This window comes from Tamandua tetradactyla, chromosome 7 (assembly GCF_023851605.1).
Source record: "Tamandua tetradactyla isolate mTamTet1 chromosome 7, mTamTet1.pri, whole genome shotgun sequence".
Lineage (NCBI taxonomy): Eukaryota > Metazoa > Chordata > Mammalia > Pilosa > Myrmecophagidae > Tamandua > Tamandua tetradactyla.
This window is the reverse complement of record NC_135333.1, coordinates 75753981-75777347: the sequence shown is the minus strand read 5'-3', so window position 1 is coordinate 75777347 and position 23367 is coordinate 75753981. Positions and strand designations below refer to the sequence as shown.

Genomic DNA, 23367 nt, shown 5'->3' with positions numbered 1-23367 from the left:
AGAATCTAGGAAACTCCTCTCTGGGTCCCAAAGATCCTGTAAATATCAAGTCACACACAGGAGCAAAGAGTATTAACTCAGAAAAAACAAGAGACAAATTGAAACTTAAATGCTATTGTAAGTCCCATGATAAAGATTTTTATTACTGCTATTGAATCCCTACTATACGCTAAATATTTTATATACATTATATCATATCATTTAGTTTTCACTAAAACTCTACAAAGTAAGTACAGTTATGCTTAATTTACAGGTGAGGAAACAGGCCCAGGAAATTTAAATAACTTGTCTGAGATTTTCAACTAGTGAATGGCTGAGCTGGGTTGGTCTGACTTCCAAGCCTGTGAATCCCTCGCTCCTCTCTGAGAACATCCACACAGCAGGATCGACACTGTCACCTAAGACCTGGAGCCTCACCCCACAGCCCCACACAGCTGCACCCACTTCTGACTTTTGCTGGGGGAATTTCTTCCAGACAGGTAAGTGTGTGCCGCCTGTCCAAATAGCCTAGAAAACAATCACAGAATCTTAAGGACTTAGGACTCACGTAGTCCAAACCCCTCATTGTATAGAAGAAAAAACAGATTCAAGAGAGGTGAAATCAGGTTCCCAAAGGATGTCTGGGGTCCCTTGTTGGGAAGTTCTCATGATCATTCACAACGAAGCGTGCTTTCATCATTCTGTGGCCTCGTGACGTCAGCATTGCCCGTGGTCCTGGTGCTTTCAGACTGCAGGACTTGTCTTCTGACTCCCCTGTCGAGTCCCTGGTGAGAGACAGACACTCAACCCTGAGCACCAAGCCCTGAAATGCTGTTCTTTTCCTGCACTGATATCATCAGTCACATTTTGTGGCACTATTTTAATTGCTGCCCTATTTTTGGAAAAATAGACAGCTAAACATAAGCAATTTTTTTTCTTAGCTTTTTTTTTTTTTGGTTATTGAAGCAAAGTACTCAGTAAATAAGGGCTGATTTGCATGACATTTTGCATGAATAGTGATGTTGAATGAACAAGGTAACAGGCTTGAACTTTGGTAGGCATTCTACATTTTGAAATGATTTGTTAATTCCCAGTAGATTTCCACTGACACTGAAATCGGTCACAATATGGGAGGCCTCTGGTGGCTACAATGGGAAAACACAAAAGCAATTATAAGTCTGTGTGTGTGTGTATGTGTGTGTGTGTATGTGTGTGTGTGTGTGTGTGTTTAGCTAGGTGAGGTATGCCTTTATTTCTGTGCACTGGGCTGTGCCAATTTTCTAGGCAACAGGGACCCTGGTTATTCTCTGAACCCCAGGTAGCTTCAGAGTTTCAGGCATTATGAGGGTCTTGCTGGGAGCCAAAGAGGATTCATGCTGTGGCTTCCCAGGCTGAAAATGGTCAAAGCAAAACCAACAGAAATCCCAGGGCAAGAAAACCCATCAAGGCCAAATAACCACAACTCTTATATTCTAGAGGTGGTCATGTATTCCAATTTTGGCTTGCATGTTAAAAAAATGGCTAGTTTTACAATGACCTCACAAAATAACTAAAAAGACTTTCAGGGTCTTTTCCACCAGCACAATCGGAACACTCAATCACCCAAGAAACTTGTCCAGCATGACTGTTTTTTCATGTAATTCACCCCAGGGCACAATTGCAGAGAATAGCAATGATGAATGGCTAGGAGAGAACAAATAAATATAATTGTAATTCTACCCTGGGTTTAAATAATGCTTTTTCCTCCTCAAAGCTTTAAATGCCTTCATAGATTAGAAGGTAAAGGTGAGTATTATTCTCCCCATTTGTAGATAAGGAAAAAGAGTCAAGACGTAAGTTGTTTGTCCAGAGACTTAGAATAATAGTCTATTAGAGGTGAAACATACCTTTGACATTACCTATACAACCCCTTCATTTTCCCAATGATGTCAGTGAAGTGACTTTTCCAAGTCTGTGTCATTAGTGGCAAAGTAATACACCTCACCCCCATGGAGCAGAAAACAAACACAAGGGTCATGACAACCCAGGAAATAAGGGTTTTCCATCCTCCCATCTTCAAGTTCAGCTTTTCCAGGAAAGTTGCGGCAATGCTTGGGTTTTCCTACTCAATGACTCAAAGTTTGGGTCTCCCTGGAGTCCCCAGGGTCACAGTCAGAGATGAGTTCAATTTAAAGAATCCCAAGGGGTTTCTTTGGCTTCAGGATGAGAATAGGCAGCACAATAACTCAAGAGTTCTCACAGGAGTAAACTTTGCCAAAGGCACATAAAGATTCTAAAAATGATCATGATGAAGAATACACAACTATGTGATGATACTGTGAGCCAATGATTGTATGAAATGGTTGGACTATATGACTGTACGTGTGCGGAGATTTCTCAATACAAATATTTTTTTAAAAAGATCACAACAACAACAAAAAAAAAGCACATAGAGCAATGTTCTCTCCATGTTTAACATAACAGCTTCCAAATTCCCTGCCTGACTCTACCTCTCACCATCATCATAGTTACCCACCATCTCATAATAAGTGGAAAGGATGATACCAAGATTATGGGAAGAGTGTTCTTGGGTATTTGTCCTCAGACCCTCTCTAAGAGCGTTAGCCCCCTTTCCTGGGCTTGGATGTGCCATGATATGTAACCCCAGACAATCAGCTCTTGAAGCCTCACCGCCACCAACTGTCAGGAACCTGACGGTTTTGCTCAGGTATGCTCATGTCTGATATGCTATTGAACAGCAATGACGGGTGCATTTCTCCTGGGCTCCTGGGCTTGTAAGAGGCTGGGCTGTCTAAAGGGAGAAGCTGCAGGCCAGGAAAAAGGGCAATGTGCTAGCAGAGAAAAAGTGACCTGCCACAGCCCCTTCTTCTCTCTCTGCACCTGCTGTGGCAGCTTTGGCCTCCCTCGTTTCATTGACAGTCGCCTCATGTCTCTTGGTGGCTGGAAGTCTGCTCCCATAGACAAAACAGTAGACAAAGATTTGAGCAGAGGCTGCAACTGCAGCAACCCCATCCATCCACTGCCTTTCTCCTCATCTTTCCCAATCTCTCCTAGTCATAGGGCTATTTTTCATACCCTGAGGCATCTGCCTCTGGTCTGTGGTAAGCTCCTACCACAAAGAAAGACGGAAGCACTTGCCCTCCTACTCCCAGGTGCCCCTCACTTTCAGATCTCCTTATTTAGCCAAAACCCATATCCCTGTTAATAAAAGAAAGGAGGGGCACTGTTGACATTACATACCAGATTTTGAATTGGGGCATTTTTTTCTTAGGTGTAAATGTCTTTCCCGAGGTCAGGCATCCTTACATCAATGAGAGATCCTACCTGGCAAAAATGGGGATGAGAAAGAATTTCAATTCCAATTTTATGTAATCACAGCATGTTCTAAGACACAAGGGCGTGCGTTACGTCACAGATATTCAGCTATTCAACAAATATTTATATATCAATATTTAAATATTTATATAAGGCCATATCCAGGGGAATGGAAGGGAAAAGGAATGATGAGGGGTATTATGTTGTTCACAGAATCCCTTTACCCCTTTAGCTGGTGCTCAGTTCAGCTCACCCCAATTTTATAACTATGTTTTCCATTTATGCCTCCCTAACAGAATATCTTGTCAAACTTCTTAGGACATGTACATTTTGGGGCTTGCCCTTGAGCCCCTGGACTTCCGGCAGCTGCAGCTATTATTGTTCTGTACTTCCTGGTCACACCCTGCCCTCACCACCGGGTTCCCAGCCAGCAGCCAGCCCCAGTGGTACTGGCACAATCATACCACAACACAGGTCTGGGTTAATACCTAGGTTGAGAACCATCTAGACTTCTGCTTTCCCTGCCTCTCCCTCCTGCTGTCCACATTTGGGCCATTTCACTGCTTATTAGCACTTCAGACAGAGGACATGAAGGAGTAAACGTGAAAATCTGATTAGTCAATTTTGCTGTTTTCTGGAAGTTGTGGTAAAAGATGGGTTGCAAAAGAAGGCAAAGCTATTAGCTATTGAAATTTGTAGATTTCAATTAACCTTATTCCTCACAGATAATTGAGAACTGACAATAAAGCTATTTTCTGAGCAAACTTCTTCAGAGAATAAAGAAAATTTCATCCTGATGCCATCTTCATGCCAAGCTGGCCAAAACCCAGAAACAATCCATTCTCTCTGATCAGCACCAAGAACTCCCAGTCTGGCAGGTGTGTCTGCAGACCACCCACTGTGCCCACATGTGCCATCGTTGATGCTACATCATTCCAGCCTGTCACCTGCAGCCCCACCTTTCCTACAGAGGCTGCAGGCCACTGTCCCCTCCACCCGATAGACTGGCCTCTCACTACCCCTGAACACACTTTGCTCTCTCCTGCTTTCACTCCTTTTCTTCCTTCTAGGCTTATACTAGTATGCTAGGCCTGTGTGACAAAGCCCCACAAACTGAATGGCTTAAAAGAACAGCAATTTGTTGTCTCACAGTTCTGAAAGCCAGGTCCAAAATCAAGGAGTTAGCAGAACCAAACTTTATCTGAAACCCATAGAGAGAGCTCCTTCCTTGCTTCCTCTAGTTTCTGCTCTTTGCCAGCGAAGCTTGCATTCCCTGGCTTGTAGATGCATCTGTCTCTGTCTCCACGTAGCCTACTTTCTCATTCCCATCTTCACACAGGGTTCTCTCCCCTTGTGCTTCTGTCCAAATTTTCCCCTTCTTCTAGGGACACCACTTGTAAAGGATTCGGCTCACCCTAATCCAGTTTGGCCTCATCTTAATTAATAACATCTTCAAAGACCCTATTTCTAAACAAGGTAGCAACCCCAGAACCCTGGGTTAGGACATGAGCATTTCTTTTGGAGGGACAAAATTCAACACATAAAAAACCTTCTGCCTGAAATGCCCGATTCCTCTCCTAAATCCAAACCTGCAAGTGTTGGCTCAGGTCCAGAAACAGCATGCAGTCCTCAGTGGTACCACCTGCTTTGTGTGCTCCCTCACAGTCTCATCTGGCCCGCTGAGCATTTAATGTGGGCAACTTCTGTGTCCCCCAAAGTGTTTAAATCAGCATAAGGGCAAGGACCAGCCAGGTGCTCAGGGTCCAGACCCATCGGGCTTCAAGCCCAGGCCCTGCAACTCCATGGCTCTGTCTACAAGGAAGCTTCCGTTTCCTCCTCTGTAAAATGGGACTGAAATAGAACTACTTCCTAAGTGTGTTTTGAAGCCTACGTGAGATGACTTATGTAAAGCACTCAGCACAGAACCTGGCCGAAAATAAGTCCTGGGTACATGAAGATTAGCATCATTGTGAGCTGCCCCGTCCCCACTGCCCCGGCCACAGCACTGGTCAGCCATCGCTTGTGACCTGCTCCGGGCAGGTCCTTTAGGTTACACTCTGCTAGAAGAATCCCAAGGCTGTGCGGCATGTACGTCGATGCTTTGTTGAATTTTTTTGTAAAATATCTCTTCCAATTTGTACAAAGATCCCTCTCTATATACTGGATGCATATTGTACCCAGGAGGAGCTACTTCCACGCCATTGTAACAATTAGCACTTAGCAACCCAGAACCAAACTGTTACAAAGTCAAGTTCAGAATGAGTTCCTTCTTCCCTTAGGATGAGTTCATCCCAGGAGGGTCCTCAATTCTCATGCACATAGGCTACTAGGAGACCCAGCTCATAGGTTTCTTGATTTTCTCAGGTGTGTTTGAATGTACTTAGACTTAAAAGAGGTATTTTCTCCCCATCTTAATTACAATTACAGTTAAGTTATGATTCCTTCAATTGACAATTCATACCTCTGGAATCTTTAGTACTTCTGACCACTGCCACTGCTCTACCCTCTCTCCCCCTTTCCTCCTCACCCCCACCCCCACCCCCCACCTCATCCTCTTCTTTCTGTCTCTGGGACTCTGCTACTACAACACAGCGCCCACTGCCTCCACATGCTCTCCTCTTCCATGTTTGACAGGCAGCGCCACCTGCTGGTCACAGACTTAACTGCACCTCCCTTTCCAGAGGGATTCGGGGGTGATGAGAGCTGGCCTGGGCGTGTCCTCCCCACCTTATAACACAACATTAAATGGGTAACTCTGTGGCAACTCTGCAATAGTTTTTCTTTTCTAAAAACAAGAAGACAAACATTTTAAGAGAACTATGACGGGCCAAACGTAAACAAAAACAATAAATTGGGGAAATAAATTAGACTTTAGGCAGACTTTTACCTTCAAAATGTGAAGAGATGACTGCACATTTACATGTCATTTTTTTATGTTATTTCTTCTTTGATGCAACCTCTCATTGGAAAGTGTCAGCTTCATGTGATGCAATGGTGTTCCTTTTTGCCTTGTATAAAAATAAAAATATATATTTATATTAAAATTTTTTAAGCCAATCTAGAGTTCCTTTCAAAGTAAATGAGACAAAAGTACATAAATCTTCTTAGTAATGTCTAGAAGTGAACCTGGATTCTTCCCTCAAAGGAACTATATCTTGTTATTTTAGAAAAATATTGTATGGCCAATAGATTCCATTTTTTGCCCAGTCCCAGGAAAAATATCCAGGATGGTACCCTAGCTATCCTGTTAGTGTACAACTCATATTTAAGAGTAAGTAACCTAGGGAATGTTGTTCTTTTCTGAAAGGGGGATTTCCAGTTGCAGTTTGCCCCTTAGCAGTGTTGCATTTATGGTCTGTGATATGTAATGCTTTGAATCTAAGCAGTTGTTCTTGCTGGTTTCTCAAACTCAATAATAGTAGCAAGTAGCAGTTAACAATTGCTGCATACCTACTAAAATATACTATTCTAAAATCTTTAAATGTCTTAGCTTTTTAAATCATGACAATAATTCAACATGGTGGTACTATTGTTATCCCCATTTTAGACATGGAAACTAAGATATGTTAGAGTTAAATGCCCAAGATCGCACAAGCCAGGATTTGAATCCAGGCAGTCTGGCTTCAGAGCCCATGAGTTCAATAATTTTGATATTGTGCCTAATAATGGATCAGCATCTCCAAGAGAACTTCCTGGGCTACATGAAGGAACCATTTGGACCCCACAGTTCTTTCATGTCCTCTACTTTTCCATCAATCCATCCACCTTCCCAGTTGCAGTTCTCATCCCAAACACATTAAGTAAGTTAAGTAGAGGGCTGTATAGACAGACAGAGAGATTGGGAAATACAGATAGAGAGAGAGGGAGAGAGAGGACAGGGGAGGCAAGAGAGACAAACAGCAGATGATACTCAGGGTTCTGAAACTAGAGTCTATAGAGTCCATGAATTCTCTGATACTATATGCAAGTATCATGGGTATATCCATTTTTCTGGGGAAAGATTTCTTAACTTTCTTCAGATTCTCAAATGTGCCCAAAATAGATTAATAATGGCCAATTTCAAGAAAGAACAGAATGATGCACATGTACACACCAGCCATCTTTTCTGTTCTGTCTTATGGAACCATCTCCTAGACAGTCTACACTCTCCCTTTTGATCAAAACATAAAAGAAGATAAAAAGGAAGCCAAGACATCAAAAGACTCTAAGAATATCTTTGGGACTCACTGATGTGGTCTTATTTACTTTCATTTCTTAATATGCTATATACTAGACTTTAATCAAACCTGGATAAAAGAAGAGAACCAACTTTTACTAAGGACTTACTATATACTGTACATTTAAATTTTTCAGGCAACCCTATGCACAGGTATTAATCTTATTATTCTCATATGATAGATTAATTTTTAAAAAGCAATGTTTTGAGAATGTAAGAATTATGCCCAAGTTCAGATAAGTGACAAAGAGACGTCACATGGGTCAAAGGCACATCTGTCTGAAGCTATAGACCTGGGGTCTTCTCTCTGCTCCATTCTATCTTGAGAAAGGCAAGCAAGGGCTAATCATTAACACACTCTAATGACCTTGGCAAATCTTTCCAAGGTCGGCATAATGAATACGGATGTTTGTGTACATGCATGCTTAGGACAGAGTGACCAGTTAAATCCATTAGCTCTGAAGCATGGCTTATACAATGACTATGCATGCGGGGGGAGGGGATCATTACTGGGAAATTAAATAGCTTAAAGCCACTATTATTCCTAGTTCCTGAATCCGTCCATTAATTCCACAAATTACGTTGAGCAACACTCTATGCAAAGCATTGGGTGGGGGCCTTGTAATATCATCTCCAAGAGACCCCACAGTCGCTGTTCTCAGAAGGCCCACTGTCTAGCAGAGATGACAGACATGATCGAATCATTGCAGAACTGTGGAATAAGCATTAAAATATAAGAATCTACTGAGTCCAATAGTAGATCAGAAGAGCTTAGTAGATCAGAGAAAGAGTTTGGTAGGGCCAAGATGCTTCAGCAGGGCCTTGAAGAAATTCCCAGGCAAACAATGTGAGTAGGGATATCCCAGGCAGAGGGAGCAGCCCCTGCAAAGCACAGAGGTACAAAGCAACAAGGCGCATCTGGGAAGGTATATGTTGTTCAGATCAATTGATTTAATCCTGGTTCTGGAACTCCATCTTTTTGGTTGACCCAGTGACTCCATGCTTTGCTTCCAAAAAATAGACTCCAGAGATCTGATCTTTTTAGTCTTTCTGACTCTCCCAGTGCTTTTGAAAGTGCATAAACTGCTTATGTTTCCCCAAAATAATAAATCTCCAGAACCAGTTGCAAGATTTATGAGTTGGAATAAGCACAAGTTTATCTCCCACCTTGGCAGAGGTATGCACAGCCTCCTAATGTCAGGAAACAACTTGTGCTCCTAGATGTCATATTCTTCTTTTGGCCACAATTAGAACATCGGTTCCCTTGGGGAGTGGCAAGGCCCGCTGTCATGAGACCCCTAGAGGCAGCTAAAGTTGATCATGATCATATTTTGTCAACTTTTCTGAGCTATGAGTTTCTTTGGAGCTGTCTAAATGCTGTCTGAATGCTGTACTTGTACCACAAATGAGATTCTGTAAGTTCATGCAGCCCCTGAAAATGTTCATAAAATTGTGAATTATGTAGTTTCATTTGGGGAAAAGGGCACACCTTATATCAGATTCTTCAAGAGACCCACAACCTGCTCCCTCTCCAAGACAATATTAAGAATATGTGCTTTAAGGAGTAAAAGATCCTATGGACATAAAAGGATGTATAGGATTCAATGATTTTCCAGAAATAACTGTAATCAAATTCCTAAAATCCTACAGCTTCATTTTATTATTGCTGGATTGGATCTCTTCTCAAAATATCTGGCCAAATGAACATAGTTTGTTTTCTCCCTGCTAAGGCAGCCTCGGGATCAAGGATTGGCATTAGGAGATTTGGAGCCAGTCTGGTCTTGGCTCAGACACTCATCTGCTGTGCAACTTTCAACAACTCACCCCATTGCCCTAGCTCCCCACTTCCCTTTGGGTCAATCGCAAGGACTGGTTTGAATGATTTCTAAGGTCGTGCCTGCCTCTCGCGGCGTCATCATCAGTGACTGTGAATTCCTTTCGTCTGCCCATTGGGGTGGCATTGCCCCTGACTGCTCTCCAGAGCTCTGTGAGCAGGTGACATGTTGAGCCTTCTTCTCACGCACCCCTCTAATGGAGTTGGACAGCCAAGCAGATGAGCAAAGGCCATGCAAATTAGCTTGGCCAGGATAAGAACATACTCTGCGAAAGGAAGAATTTTGATATGATTCAAAATTAAGAACCACAGAATTCACCATGATTCTTTAGACTTCAGATGTCCACTGCTATTGGAGGAGGCATCACTGACCAGTTAGGAGCAGGAAATGGTCAGGGACAATTTTACAGGATAGTTTGAAAAGTGTTCCCGATTATTTTTTTTAACTCCTATGATTCATTAATGCTGTTTAAAAGATTCTTCCATGAGAGGTGAGCTGTAATCATTTTTATTAGCTATGCCCATCTTACATATTAGCTATATTTCACACATCAGGAAATCAGTTTCTACAATGAAAGAGACAGTTTGAGGTAATGAAAAATATATATTAGACTGGAGCCAAGGAGACCTGAGCTGTGGTCCCAGTTCATCCATTAACTAGCTTGACAACTTTGAATTATGATTGCCAGAGTATAGTCATATCGCTCTGTTCTATCGCTCTGTCCTACTTGACTGGGGGTTATTCGGGGTCAGGGGCCTTATCTCATCTCTGTATCCCTGCTTCTGCCACAATATCTGTTACACGGTGGACAGCTAATAAATGTGTCAACTGAATGAACCAAGAGGTAGATGGATGAATGAACAAAGTTACGTTCTTTTCAGACCTCAGTTTTCTTATCTGTGAAATAAGATCTGCAACATAAGATTGTTATGACAATGAAAAGAGATACTGTGCATTAAGCATCAACCTGCTGAAGTGTCGAAAAGACAGGCTAATCTGCAAAAATTAATCTCTGTTAATGGACCAGTGGTTGATAACAGACCTGTGTTGAAGTGTTAATCCTCCCAGGTTATGTCAGAGTCTTTGAACTTTTTGATCAAAAAGAAGAGGAAGTAATGGATATTTCCCTCTCTTGGACTGAAGGAGAGACTTAGGGACCGATGCCCTTCTCATTACACTGGTAGTTAATAGTGAGTGCCCTCCACCATCCATGTGCCCCTCAGTCCTGCATAGTACTTTCTCCAAGTTCATTCTGATTAAAATGACCATCAAAGACAAAAATAAATAAATAAATAAATAAAATGGAGGAGCATCTGTGGCACAAGCATGAGGGTCGGTGGGACAGGCTTACATGGGAATTTGATGTCAGGAGGACATTCAGGTTTACTTGGACAGAATGGATGAAATCTGAGTCTGTTGACCGGGCTGCCTCTCACTTCTCCAACCAGTGTCCCATCCTTGAGTCCTCCCATCAGGGCTGAACTAGGCCTGTTCAGAGCTTGGGACGCTCATTTAATTTGCCCTTCCCTGCCTGGGCATGCTAAGTTCCAGACAGTAGAGAGCTGCGGTCACTGTGTCTCAGCGTGTGCTGTTGTCCACCTCCCCGCTGGGAGCTGCCTGAACGTCAGTGACTGACAATGAACTTCCCTGATGAGCTTCAAGGGAGCCTGAACACTGGCCACAGGAGCTGACCCTAGGGTCTGAGGATAGGATAGGGCAGTTTCTCTCTCTTTCGTGGACAGGAAGATGCAGTGGGTACTGAAGAGACAGCAAGCGTGAGAACGTGTGAATGACTCATGCCAACAAGGATTTGAAGTCACAGTCCCTCTGTGGCTTGCAGTGCTCTTACAGGAAATGGTTTTGAAAACTGGAAGGTACCTATACGTTACCGACATGACCTCCTCTGGGGGGAGTCATGTCGGAACTGGGGGGAGGTTACAGTTCTGCAACTGTAACCTAAACAATCTCCAGCAGTGCTTTAGAGTTCTCTGGTTGCACCTCCACCTTTCTCCCTAAGGGGGCTTTTAAATATGGATGATAGCGCTCTTGGACCATTCCCATTTCTATGTGGTGCTTAATTCAGTTTGTGCAGAATTTTAACCATTGGCTCGTTCATTCATTTCTTGATTCAATTCAAAGCAACCATGTGTCAGTATATCCTTTTTATGCTTTTTATAGAAGACGAGTGGTATATTTTAGACCAAAAGATTTAACTCGATGGAGTGAGGAGTTGGTAGTGGGGGCTGAAGGACATCTGTGTTATTTCATTGCCTTTCTATAGTGGCCAGCTGAGCTTGTGCAAGTTGAGTGCAAAGTCAGTTTTGAAGGTAATCATTTTTGATAGATATCCTCTAAATTCTTATAGTGGGCATTGTGGTTACCCCTCAATGTCCTCTCAACATTCATTCCAACCCCTTTCCCCCATTGCTGAGAGGTGTTTAGGTTGACTGGTTCCCACTCCCAGCTCTAAGGGTGAGCCTCGACTTGAATTTTTCACAATGAATGGTTCAGTCAGTGATAGGCAATGAATTGAGGCCCTAAAGTCAATCAGCAGTAGTCGGTCCTATGGCCATGAGGGTGGACACAAGATCCAGGTGTTTCAAAATACATTCAAGGAAATAGGATTGTTTAGAGTAGGGTGAGATTGCTTCTAGCTGAGGAATCCTGGCAAGACTTCACAATGAGGATGACATTTGAAAGAGTCAGAGAGAAAATAGAAAACAGAGACTGAATTTGTGAGACATTTTGAAAATAAATCCATTACTTAATGACAGATTAGATTTGGGAGTTAAAGATAAAGAGGAATCAAAGATTACTTACAAGTAGTATTTTTCAAGATGCAATTCATATATCTTTAGTGGGTCATGTACTCATGGAGTTTGACTGCAGAGCTCATAATCTTAATCATTAGTACTTACTATCTCTTTCATTGTGCTTGATTGGTTGGAGAAATAAATGGATGTTCTGCAAATGACATTTTGGTGTGGAATGGACTAGAAATTTTGGTGTGCCATGGGAAGTAAAAATGAGCCCAACAGAGGAAATCTGAGGGAATCCTAAAGCAAGAGCTTGATGGTGACATTAGAAGAATATAAGCATTTCCTGGAAGCATCTCCAGAAGCACTTAGGAAGTACCCTGGAGCTCTTGCATGGGACAAGGACTCTCACTGGAGAAATCTGCACGTGGACAGGATGGGTTCTCCTGTGAAACATATTAATACATGCCCAGTGTCTTTCACAATGCCTGGGTGCTCAGTAATTGGTAACTATATATGTTAGGGCTTCTTGCCATTTCCTGATATTCTTTCCAACATCCTTTGAAGGCAATCCATATTTTCACTCCATCACTAAAATGAGGCTTACATCCATGGTCTATTTTTTCCAGATCAGCAAATTAACTCTGTGACACAAGCTTCCCCTTTTCTATCAGTGTTACCGCTAAAGCATATTTGCAGCTTCCTAAGATTGTTTACATACTGTAAAATAATTATATTTAGCCACAGATAAAGAGACCAGAATGAAATCAATTTTTCTCCATTAATAAAAAGATCCATGTGAATATTATTTCTGATCAAGTTACCTGAAAGCAGTTGGCGGAATGTGGCATTTATGTGAGCAATTAGTAGTTCATCTCAGTAGAGATGAAAGTGTATTAGGCTAAAACAGACATTAGTTAGAACAATATGTGGTCATTTTGTGTCTGGAGGAGGAATGCCAATGAGAAATTTAGGTATGAAAAGGCAAGATAACTGCCCACCCCCAACCCAGGAAGAAAATAAACTGCTTATCAGGCTTGGTGAGTCTATGGTATATGGTCAGTCTTATTAGCATATCTTAATTGGGAATTAGGCTGTCATCAGCAGAATATATTATAAGTTGAAAGCTTGGGAGGTAAAAATAATTCCTTTACATTCCAGATGCACATCTCATGTTTCCTCCTTAGTCCTTTGCAGTATTTCCCTTTTTCTTTTCCGCTTTTTCCTTCCGGTTATTCATTTCTTCTTTCTATTTACAGCCATCCCCTCAAAATTCCTGTTTAATCTCCTACTCTGGTAAATTCATTTCTCTCCCTTCTCTGTTGCATATTGCTTTTCCTTTATCTCTACCTGCCATCATTCATTCTCATTCATTACACTCATTGTCTTCCCCACTTTCTGCTCACACCCTCCATTCCTCTTTCTCTCTCTCCCTCTCTGTCACTCGTTCACAAAGCTCAATCTCATATACAAATTAACTCATCATAAAGAATGTCTTTGCTGGTTACAAATTCCACTCATGTAGTTTATACCCAGGGATTTAGGATTGCTTAAGATTGGATGCATCTTACAGCCTGTTACTCTAAGCTGCAAATGTTTTCTTGACCTCTCTCCCTTCGCACAGCTGGTTGAAGAGCAGTGCCCATTATTGCCCAGGAACAGGGATGGGAGGAGCAGACCGATGAATATACATTTGGCCAAGACTGCATCTATATCACGGAAGACATCATTTGCTCTTAGAACAGAGGACACCAGCACCAGCATTCACAGCCTCATCTCTTAAGTGTGTTTCTATAGCTCTGCATTTAGTTAGCTCATGCCAGCAAGTGCCCTGATGGGCAGCTCTTTTCTTGAACTTGAGGGAGGTCATGCAAGCAGTTGAACGTAGTTCAGGAGTCGGTACCCGAATTTCTCCACGACTGTTAGTAGTCCTGGTTGACATTCTGATTGAAAGAGACTTTCAAATAAAGCAAAATAACCATAGGCCATAGAACTGACTGTTTATTTCACAGACCTGATGGGGCTGGGAGGAGAATGTAGTGAGATATGACGTGTTTGCCAGCGTAGACCCCCAATGCCATTGATACAGGATTTGGCTTTATTCTCATGAGTGGGTAGTCAAATTTTTAGATCCATACAGAGAGGCTGATGTTTACCAAGAACATGATATTAATTATTCAGTGTCTTCTGAGGAGTGGCTAGGACTATTGAAATAAATCTTCAAACTTACATGAGTGTGAAAGATTTGACCCATGGTGGATATGAAGGAGCACTTTCGCCTGGTGGTAGAACTTGAGAATGCCAAGTTCTAGCTGGTGCCCTCAAAGAACCTCTAAGCCTTGGCCCAAAGATGACATTTCAAGGTCTCTGAGAGATCAGTGCCAAATGCACTGTGCTGGACAATGAAGGAGAAACCCCAGTTAATTGGTCTTCAAAGTACTTGAGATCCAACCTTGGCCTGGGAATTATTCCGAAATCCCAGGGAATGCAGAAATCTGTCCCAAACCCACCAGACTCCAATTATTTTGTAACATTGGAAATAGGATATTATTTTCAAATTTTGGATGAGAAAACTGAGACAAAAGATCATAAAGAGACATAGCAAAGTGACTTTAGAAAAAGACGAATTTATGTAAATGGTTTATGAAACTTCAGAATATGTTGTGCCCACTGGATATTACTGCATCCTCTGTTTCAATAATTAGGTAAGAGTTTATAACGTAGCATTGGTCTTGTTAGTCTCAACCTCTTGTAATATACAGTCATCTTGGCACACAAATCAAAGGAATGTACAAATCATTTGAAGGTAGGAAGCTGTTTGCAGGAATACGATTTCCCGTGCACATGTGGTTAATATTCTGATAATATCAACTTTTACACTTTGCCTTTTATCTTTGCACACCAGGATACATAAGATATTATCTTAAGATCTTAAGTTTAGTTGTTTTGATATAAAGAAGGAAATTCAAAAATTATTGTGCCATCATTTCCTTAAGGAAACTAAGGCTCACAGAATTTCAGTGGACACTCTACTTTCCATTTAGAGTATCTACATATCCCAGATTGCCCAGGACAGTTCCAATTTCAAAGCTTCTGTCCCAACATCACTATATGTGGCCTCTTAATTTCTCAGACCAGCCAGACTGAGCTCCAGAAAACACAGATTCAGCCTCAGCACTTATATTCCTTTCCCCATCAATGAATATAATTGACCTGCTATGCATGTGACACTGTGTTAAAGTAAATAAAACAATATTTCTGCCCCAGAGGAACTTAAGACCCTAGCAAAGAGAAGTCTATAAAAAAAATAAATAACCTATTATAGGGCATTATATAATTATGCTTGTGGAAATATAAACAATAGTACCTGGAAGCAATGAATTTCAAGAAGGCTATGGGGATGAGGGACAGTTCCTGGGCCAGAGACTTTGAGCTGGCCTTGGGTAGATTCAACCAGCAAGCAGAGGAGGGGACAGCCTTTCAGATAGAGAGAAGGACATAGAGGCAGACACGTTGGTGATAAAGTAGAGGCATATTTTTTGAGGTGTGATCAGGGATGCCTTATGCATAAGCATGGGAGGGGGGAGGCAGGGTTAGAGAAAGAGTTGAAGTCTGAAACTTGAAAGGCAGCTTGAACCCAGGTTTTGAAACTGACATGCTATTCTTCATATAATGGGGGGGCCATGGAATTTTTTTAGCAGCGTAGTGGCCTGAGAAAATCTTGACTTCAGGAAAATGACTCTCTATTTGAAGAAGGAGAATATGAGGGAAGGAGAGCAATTTGAGGCTGATTTTTTCAAATGAGGCCAGGCAGTGAGACCATGGAGAAGATGAAGATTTCATGATTGGCTGCATATGGAGGCTATAATTTCTGTGTCCCAGACTTTTATCTGAAATTTGGGCTGATGTCTCCTCTTGAGATAACTTCAGGAGGATCCATAAGCAGGTCTCTCCTTCGTAAGGTCTGTGCGTTCTCCACGATGTGCCATATGGGATACAGCCGCCAGGGGGAAGACTTGCACCAACAACAGAGATGGAGTCCAGAAAAAAAGCAGATTCCACAGGAGCACCCAGAAGTCAGAGCAGAACCCGACTGAGGAGAGGGTGGGTAAGCGGACCTGGGCTAGAGACGTGGACTTCATATAATTTTAGGAAACTTGAGGTGAATTGGCTATATGGGCTAGAGAAAATGGAAATTCACATGGATTGAGTTATATACCAGGCATGTGTGCCAGGTGCTTTACTAATCTTGCTAATGTGTTTGTGAATTCCACACAATGACTATACATAATCTTATTTTGCCTTAATGTGCACACTACTATGACAAATACCACACAATGGGTTAGTTTAAACAACGGGAATGAATTGGTTCATGGTTTTGAAAATCAAGATACCAGCAAGGTTTATTCTCCCGACCCCCAAATCTGTAGCATTCTGTTCCTGCCTGTGTGCAAGCCTTAGGGTCCTTGGTTTTTCCATCCCATGATGATGTCCTCTCCTTTCATCTGTTCTTCCAGTTTCCGCTGACTCCAGGCTCTTCTCTGTGGCCTTCTACAGCTCCTGGCCCTCCCCCAGGCACTCGGGAAACACTGAGAGGGCAAGACCACCCCTGCTCTTACGAAGCATGTGTGACATGGGGCGGGGGAGGGCCAATAAACGAGGAACCAAGCACGAGTGAAATAATTCAGATAACGACAACTGCGATGCAGGTAAAGTGTGGTAGTGTCATGGAATATTACAGGGAAGGCGAAGGTGGAAAGGAGCTCATTTAAATTGGTTGTTCAGTGAAAGCCTTTCTAAGAATGTGGCGTTGATTTGAAATGTGAACGAGAAGAATGAATCAGCCAAGTAAAGGCCTGAAGGAAGAGAACAGCAGGTGCAAAACCCGAAGGAGAGGATAAACGTGACACTCTCCTGAGTGAACTGGGTGCAGTGAGTGAGGGGACGATTGGAATGAGATGAAGGGGAGATGTGGGTGGGAGGCAGGCTGCAAAGGGTCCTTGTAGGCTATTACAAGAACTTTGGGTTTTATTTCAACCTATAGGAAATTATTCAAACTTAAGTCCAGGCTCATACCTGACATTGATGGGGCCCATGACAAGAGTTTAAGGAGAGGCTCCCATGCCACATTTCGGTTCTCACTCTGCTCCATCCTCCACCACAAGGGACTTCATATAAGTGTGTGCAGACACCCTCACGGCCAAGTTCTACCTCTCCCATCCCCTACAGTCTTCCTTAGGTCGCTGCTCAAGGAGGAAATGCTGGGAGGTCTGCCCTTGGAAGGATAAACCTGGGGAAGGAATCTCAGAAGGATGTTTGGGTCTCTTTGGGCAGGAAATCCCAGGGTACCTATTACCACTAAAAGTGGTCTAGGAGGGGCTAGGGCTCTAGTTAAGAACGTCTTGTTGGCCCCTCAAAATCCACACCAGAGCAGAGCTCTCTAGAGTTAAGGGCCCAGGGTAGGGTCCTGGTTGTCAGATTTAAGGAGATACTGTCCAGGTCCCTCTGATTTCAAATTCCAGCCTCTTTCCACCAAGCACATTTGACACAATTAATGGGAGCCCCTACAGGCTCAGGTCCATCAAAGGTAGCATGTCTCGGTATCCTAGAAATGCAGGGAGTTGAATGGTGGCAAACTGAACACTGCGGACAGAACCCAGGTCTTTACAATCTCCAAGTCTAAATTGTAAGAGGCAAAAATCTAGGTAGGAACTCAGCCTGTGCTCACTTGAAAAGTTCTGGAGTTTTGAGCACTTTCACTTTTACAGGGTTTCAAACTACCATGCAATTCCCTTTTATATTCCACATTTTGCACACATAGATGCCCATACTGATTAATTGTAGATACTCCTAAGAGTGATTCAGTAGGGCTCTCCTCTACCCTATCAGCCCCTACCACTTGCCTTTCACCATTAGAAATTCATCTTGAGACAGACACTCACCACATCACAAAGGCTTTTCACCACCCATACCATATTACAGTACAAATGTAGCTGCAAAGAGACATTAGAGCTCACATCCAGTAAAGCCTCATGGTCAGCTAAATGCCAATGAAGATTCACAGACCATATAAGGAAGGCAAGATGTTTCCAGCTTGCAGCAGAGAGGAGGAGTTGGGAAAAGATTAAATGAACTATGAGTTTGTCCACTTCCAGGACAAACTTAATTCACTAAACTTGGGTCCAGAGTAGAATGTGAAGATACTGTAAAGAGAAGAGACAAGAAGAGTCTAGCTTGATCTATGGGAGAAGGAACAGCTAAGAGAAAGATATTAGTTACCTATTGCTATACAACAAACTACCCCGAACTCAGTGGCTCAAAATACCAATAAATACTTATTCTTTCACACGATTTCAGTGAGTCAGGAGTTTGTAGGTGGCATGAGTGGTAATTCTAATTCAGGTTCTCTTCTGAGGTTATAGTCAAATCTTGGCCAGGCAGGTGAACTCACTGCCCTCCCCACTACGTGGGACGTGACTCCCAGGGGTGTAAATCTCCCTGGCGACGTGGGACAGGACTCCTGGTATGAGCTGGGTCTGGCATCATGGGATTAAGAAAGCCTTCATAACCAAAAGGGGGAAGAGAGAAATGAGACAAAATCAAGTTTAGCTGGCTGAGAGATTTCAAACAGAGTCGAGAGGTTATCCTAGAGGTTATTCATATGCATTATATAGATATCCCTTTTTAATTTATGGTGTATTGGAATGGCTGGAGGGAAGTACCTAAAACTGCTGAGCTGTGTCCAGTAGCCTTGATTCTGGAAAATGACTGTGTAACTATATAACTTTTACAATGTGACTTTGTGATTGTGAAAACCTTGTGTCTGATGTTCCTTTTATCCAGGGTATGGATAGATGAGTAAAAAAATAAAGACAAAAAAGTAAATAAATAATAGGGGGGAATAAGGGGTAAAAAAAAAATGGGTACTTAAAATATCAGTGGCCCTTGAGAGGAAAGGGTAAGGGGTATGGGGTGTATGAATTCTTTCTTTTCATTTCCTATTCTAGAATGATGCAAATGTTCTAAAAATGACCATGGTGACTAATACACAACTATGTAATAATGTTGTAAGCCCCTGATTGTACACCATGTATGACTGTATGTATATGAAGATATCTCAATAAAAATTAAAATTAAAATAAAAAAGATCTTGGCCAGGGCTGCCGTCATTTGAAGGCTTTTCTGGGCTGGAGGATCTGCTTCTAAAAGGGCTCACTCAGGTGCTGGCAGGTTGGCGCCGGCTATTGACAGGAGCCTACCGTTCTGCCACGGGGAGACCTCATTCAGCTGCTTGGTGATTTTCATGGCATGCCGGCTGGCTTTCCCCGGAGTGGGTGATCAGTGAAGCAGCAGGAAGGAAGCCGCTATGTCCTTTATGACCTAACCTTGGACGTCACGCGCCGATATTTCAGCAACAACCTCTGGTTACCTAAGTCTGCCCTGTTCAACGTGGGAGCCAGGGAACTGCAACATGACATGACCATCAGGAGGTGATGGTCACTGGGGGCCATCTTAGAAGCTAGCACTCACATCTGGGTTTATGACATCTTATTGCAATGCCTTTTATTCTCCCAACAGCTCTACAGATAAATTACTACTCTTGCTCCTTATCAGAAAAGCAAGGCTCTGACAGATGAAGTAAAAGTTGTTCCGAATTCACAGATATGAAGAGGTAGAGAAAAAGTGGAACACAGGTCTGACTGACTCCAAACCCCCAAAGTTTTAACTACTTAATGCTCTTTTCCTGGGAAGAAGAGAACTATCATAGGTAGTTGGTTGGTAATTCTAGCCCTAGCTAGGAATCTTTAGGCAGTTACTTAACCTCTTTGTATCTCAGTTTACTTATCTGTAAAGTGGAACTAATACTGGTATCTACTTAAAAGGGCTGTTTTAAAGATAGAATGGATTAATAGTTGCAAAATTCTTTCATGGTGCCTGGCACATGGTTCATGCTATATGAGTGCTTTTATAAATCCATCAATCCATCAATCAATCATACGGTAGTCCTCCCTATTTTCATTCTTGTCTGAATCATCCTCTAATCTGAGTTATGCTATGAAACTGTCTTTATTGTTTGCCCACATCAATTTTTATCTGAAAGCCCCAAGAGGTTGCTGCACATGACAACCAGGAATCATTGTAAATATCTATGATGAACATGAGAATGATTTGTTAGCACATCTCCCTCCTACCTCCATGGTGAGCCTTTAGAGAAGCTCTGTTTCCTCCTTTTTTGTGTCCCCTGTACATCCAGCTCACAAATAAATGAAGGGCACACCCCTGTGGTATTAACAATGCTATTTTTAATGATGATATAATGGCTTCAGAATCCAAGAGGACTCCTGGAACTTCTTTCCACAGGCGGGGCTGCTCCACCATGTCTGGCAGGAACTTGCTCCTGCTGTGGGCCCCTCCCTGCAAGGGGGGTGCTATTTTTAACCCCGGCCTCTACAGATGACTTATTTCCGAAGGGCAGTGGAGAGCACGATGGCCTTGACCCTTTGGAACAGGAAAAAGAAAAAAAATATGCATGTGTCCTTTCCTGGCTTGTCGGTACCACGGTCCCACCTGATTCCAGTTGGTTCACACTGCCTTCTCGTGTCCTTTCCTGGCTTGTCGGTACCACGGTCCCACCTGATTCCAGTTGGTTCACACTGCCTTCTCGTGTCCTTTCCTGGCTTGTCGGTACCACGGTCCCACCTGATTCCAGTTGGTTCACACTGCCTTCTCGTGTCCTTTCCTGGCTTGTCGGTACCACGGTCCCACCTGATTCCACTTGGTTCACACTGCCTTCTCGTGTCCTTTCCTGGCTTGTCGGTACCACGGTCCCACCTGATTCCAGTTGGTTCACACTGCCTTCTTTCAGGTCAGAAAAAAAGAAAAGAAAAATTTCGGAATGTGCCATCCATAGTAATGGAAAAGCACATGGTTTCTATTACATGAGAGAGCCTGCTGAGGGGCTGAAAGCCTTGGGAATCTGACAATATAACTAAAGCAGATCCAAGATTTAGTTATTCTGCAGTAAAACCACATTTTTACTTAATATCATTTAAAACAAAATGCCACTTTTGCAAAACGGAAGGACCTAGTAAAGAGTATTGGAATGATCCTATGAAATTTTCTTATAATTTTTCATTCCTTTGGCGAGTCTTCAGTTCACTAATAAAAAGGATTATAAGAACATGAACATGTTATACCGTCTATCCTTTTTTTTAGAGTAAAATTGAATATCTTTTATAATAAAATTGAAGGGGTAAATTGATGATTTTCATTTTTTCAAAAAAAAATCTATTTTTATGAAGTGGCCTCCATCTAACCCTTTCTGTAAATGGGATTTAACAGAATCAAGATTATGTCTAATAGGGCGTGAGCAGGGTAGTGATGTTTTGGCATAAGAGCCCTCATGCCCTCAGTGGCTTACAGTGGGAAATTTGCCAATTTTCAATACCTGATTTGTCTCTGCAGGGAACCTTCCTTCCTGCTGAAGTGTGAGAGTTGAAAATTAGAACGCTAAGGCTTTCCCTGACATCTAGTGTCAAAGTGTGAAATAACAGACTGGAACCAGACACTCATTAGCACAAGGATGCCAACCTCATTTGTTAACTGGGCGATGGTCAGCATCCTTTGGGGCGCACTCTTGTCTTGTAGCCCCCACAAGCCCCTCGGTAAGCAGCTGGCATCTCCCCCACTTCACAGAGAGCCCCAAACCAGCAGTGAAGAGGTACTCAGAAGATGGAAATACGTCATTTTTCTTATTGTAAAATAAGCCTTATTGATCCAAGACTGACATGGCATCTTCTGTGCTTATGTACCTTCTGGCTGGAAAAAACAATATCCGAAATCATTGCTTATCTCTTGACAAAATGTTTTCTTCTTCCAGATCCTCTCCAAGCCACTCTCTGAATTCACATGACCTTTTTATTCTTGATTTCTCTGGCATCTGGAATCTACACAGATTGTCTGTAAAGAAATTAGAATTGTTTCGGAAAACAGACGCAGCCAGGGGAAGGGGGAAAACCTTCTAGAAAATCAAGATTATAACATCAAAAGGAAGGAAGAGAGCCCGTGAGTAGCTGGTCCATATCCGTCCTCCAGGGGGCGCACTGAAATCATTCCAAACTTGTTGACAATCTATCGTGATTATGACTCACAGATTGCATGAAACTTTCTCAATAGCCCGTAACAGACTTCAGCAATGTTTCCTGCCAAGAAATTCTCCTCTTTTTTTTTGGAAATCGTCTCAGCTAAATATCCACTTAGCACTTTCAAATTCTGCCTTCCATCTGACATCAGGACTCAATTTGCCAAATTTCTGCCACATTTAAACAAAGTTTGCCTTCTTCCAGTTTAGAACGGCACATTCCTTATTTCTGTCTACAGCCTCCTCAGAAGTGACTTTGTGTCCACATTTCTATGGACACAAAAAAATCTTCAAAGCAATCTAGGCCTTTTTTTATCAAGCACCTGGCATTACTTACAGAATCTTCCTTTATCCATTTTTAAAACTTTTCCAGCATTTGCTGTATTTGCAATCTCAGCATCCCTCTCTTCTCCCATTTTTATACTGTATATGCCTCATGTTTCAATGAAAACCTGTTTCTCCTTCGTAACGCAAAGCAAGAATTCTTTTATCCTTTCATTTATTTAATTTGTCCAAGGAACGTTGACTGGGTGTCTACCACTGAGTTATCAGAAAAAGTATTTGGCTTTGGGAAAACAACCGGAAGCAAAAGTCGTAAAACAAGCCCTTGAGACACTTACCATCAACGGAGTTACACGTGGTGTTAATTAAGTGAGGTTTCGGTTTTCTTTATCTTCAGGCCTTAAATTGTAGTTGGAAACGTTGTTTCTCTGCCTGCAAGCCCTGAGAGCTGTAATGCTCTCCTGGATGCCTTTTTAAATTACTATTAACTTTCTTTCAAAGTAAATGTTCTTAAATCTGACTAACCTGAAGCCCACGAACTTCCCCTGAGCTCCCCTGACAGGTTGGTTTGGGCAGATCAATGAGCCCAGCGGCTCCAGCTGCAATCCATCAGGAGGCAAGCAGGGGATCGGAGCCAGGAGCCCCAACTCTCTCTCGGTCTGTGAGGGCAATGCCGCTACCTGTAGGGGCACTGTGGCGAGGACTCTTGAGGCTCCAACCCAGAGTGTCCTAGAAGGTAGTGGAAACAGCAGAAGCACCCTGTGCATCTGTGACTAGGTGCAAGAAATCTCATCCAATTATATCCAGTACATTTTTTTCTGATTATCAGTCTAATCAGCAACA

At 42.5% G+C, this 23367-nt stretch overlaps 1 long non-coding RNA gene across 1 annotated transcript; it reads right to left on the bottom strand.

Annotated features, from left to right (window-relative positions):
- Positions 1-247: 247 nt before the first annotated feature.
- On the bottom strand, positions 248-23354 carry LOC143689799 (uncharacterized). Its single transcript, XR_013178917.1, has 4 exons — positions 22863-23354; positions 6182-6302; positions 3220-3303; positions 248-764 (listed from the first exon to the last, which is right to left on the bottom strand). It is a non-coding gene; the product is annotated as an uncharacterized LOC143689799 (long non-coding RNA).
- Positions 23355-23367: the final 13 nt, after the last annotated feature.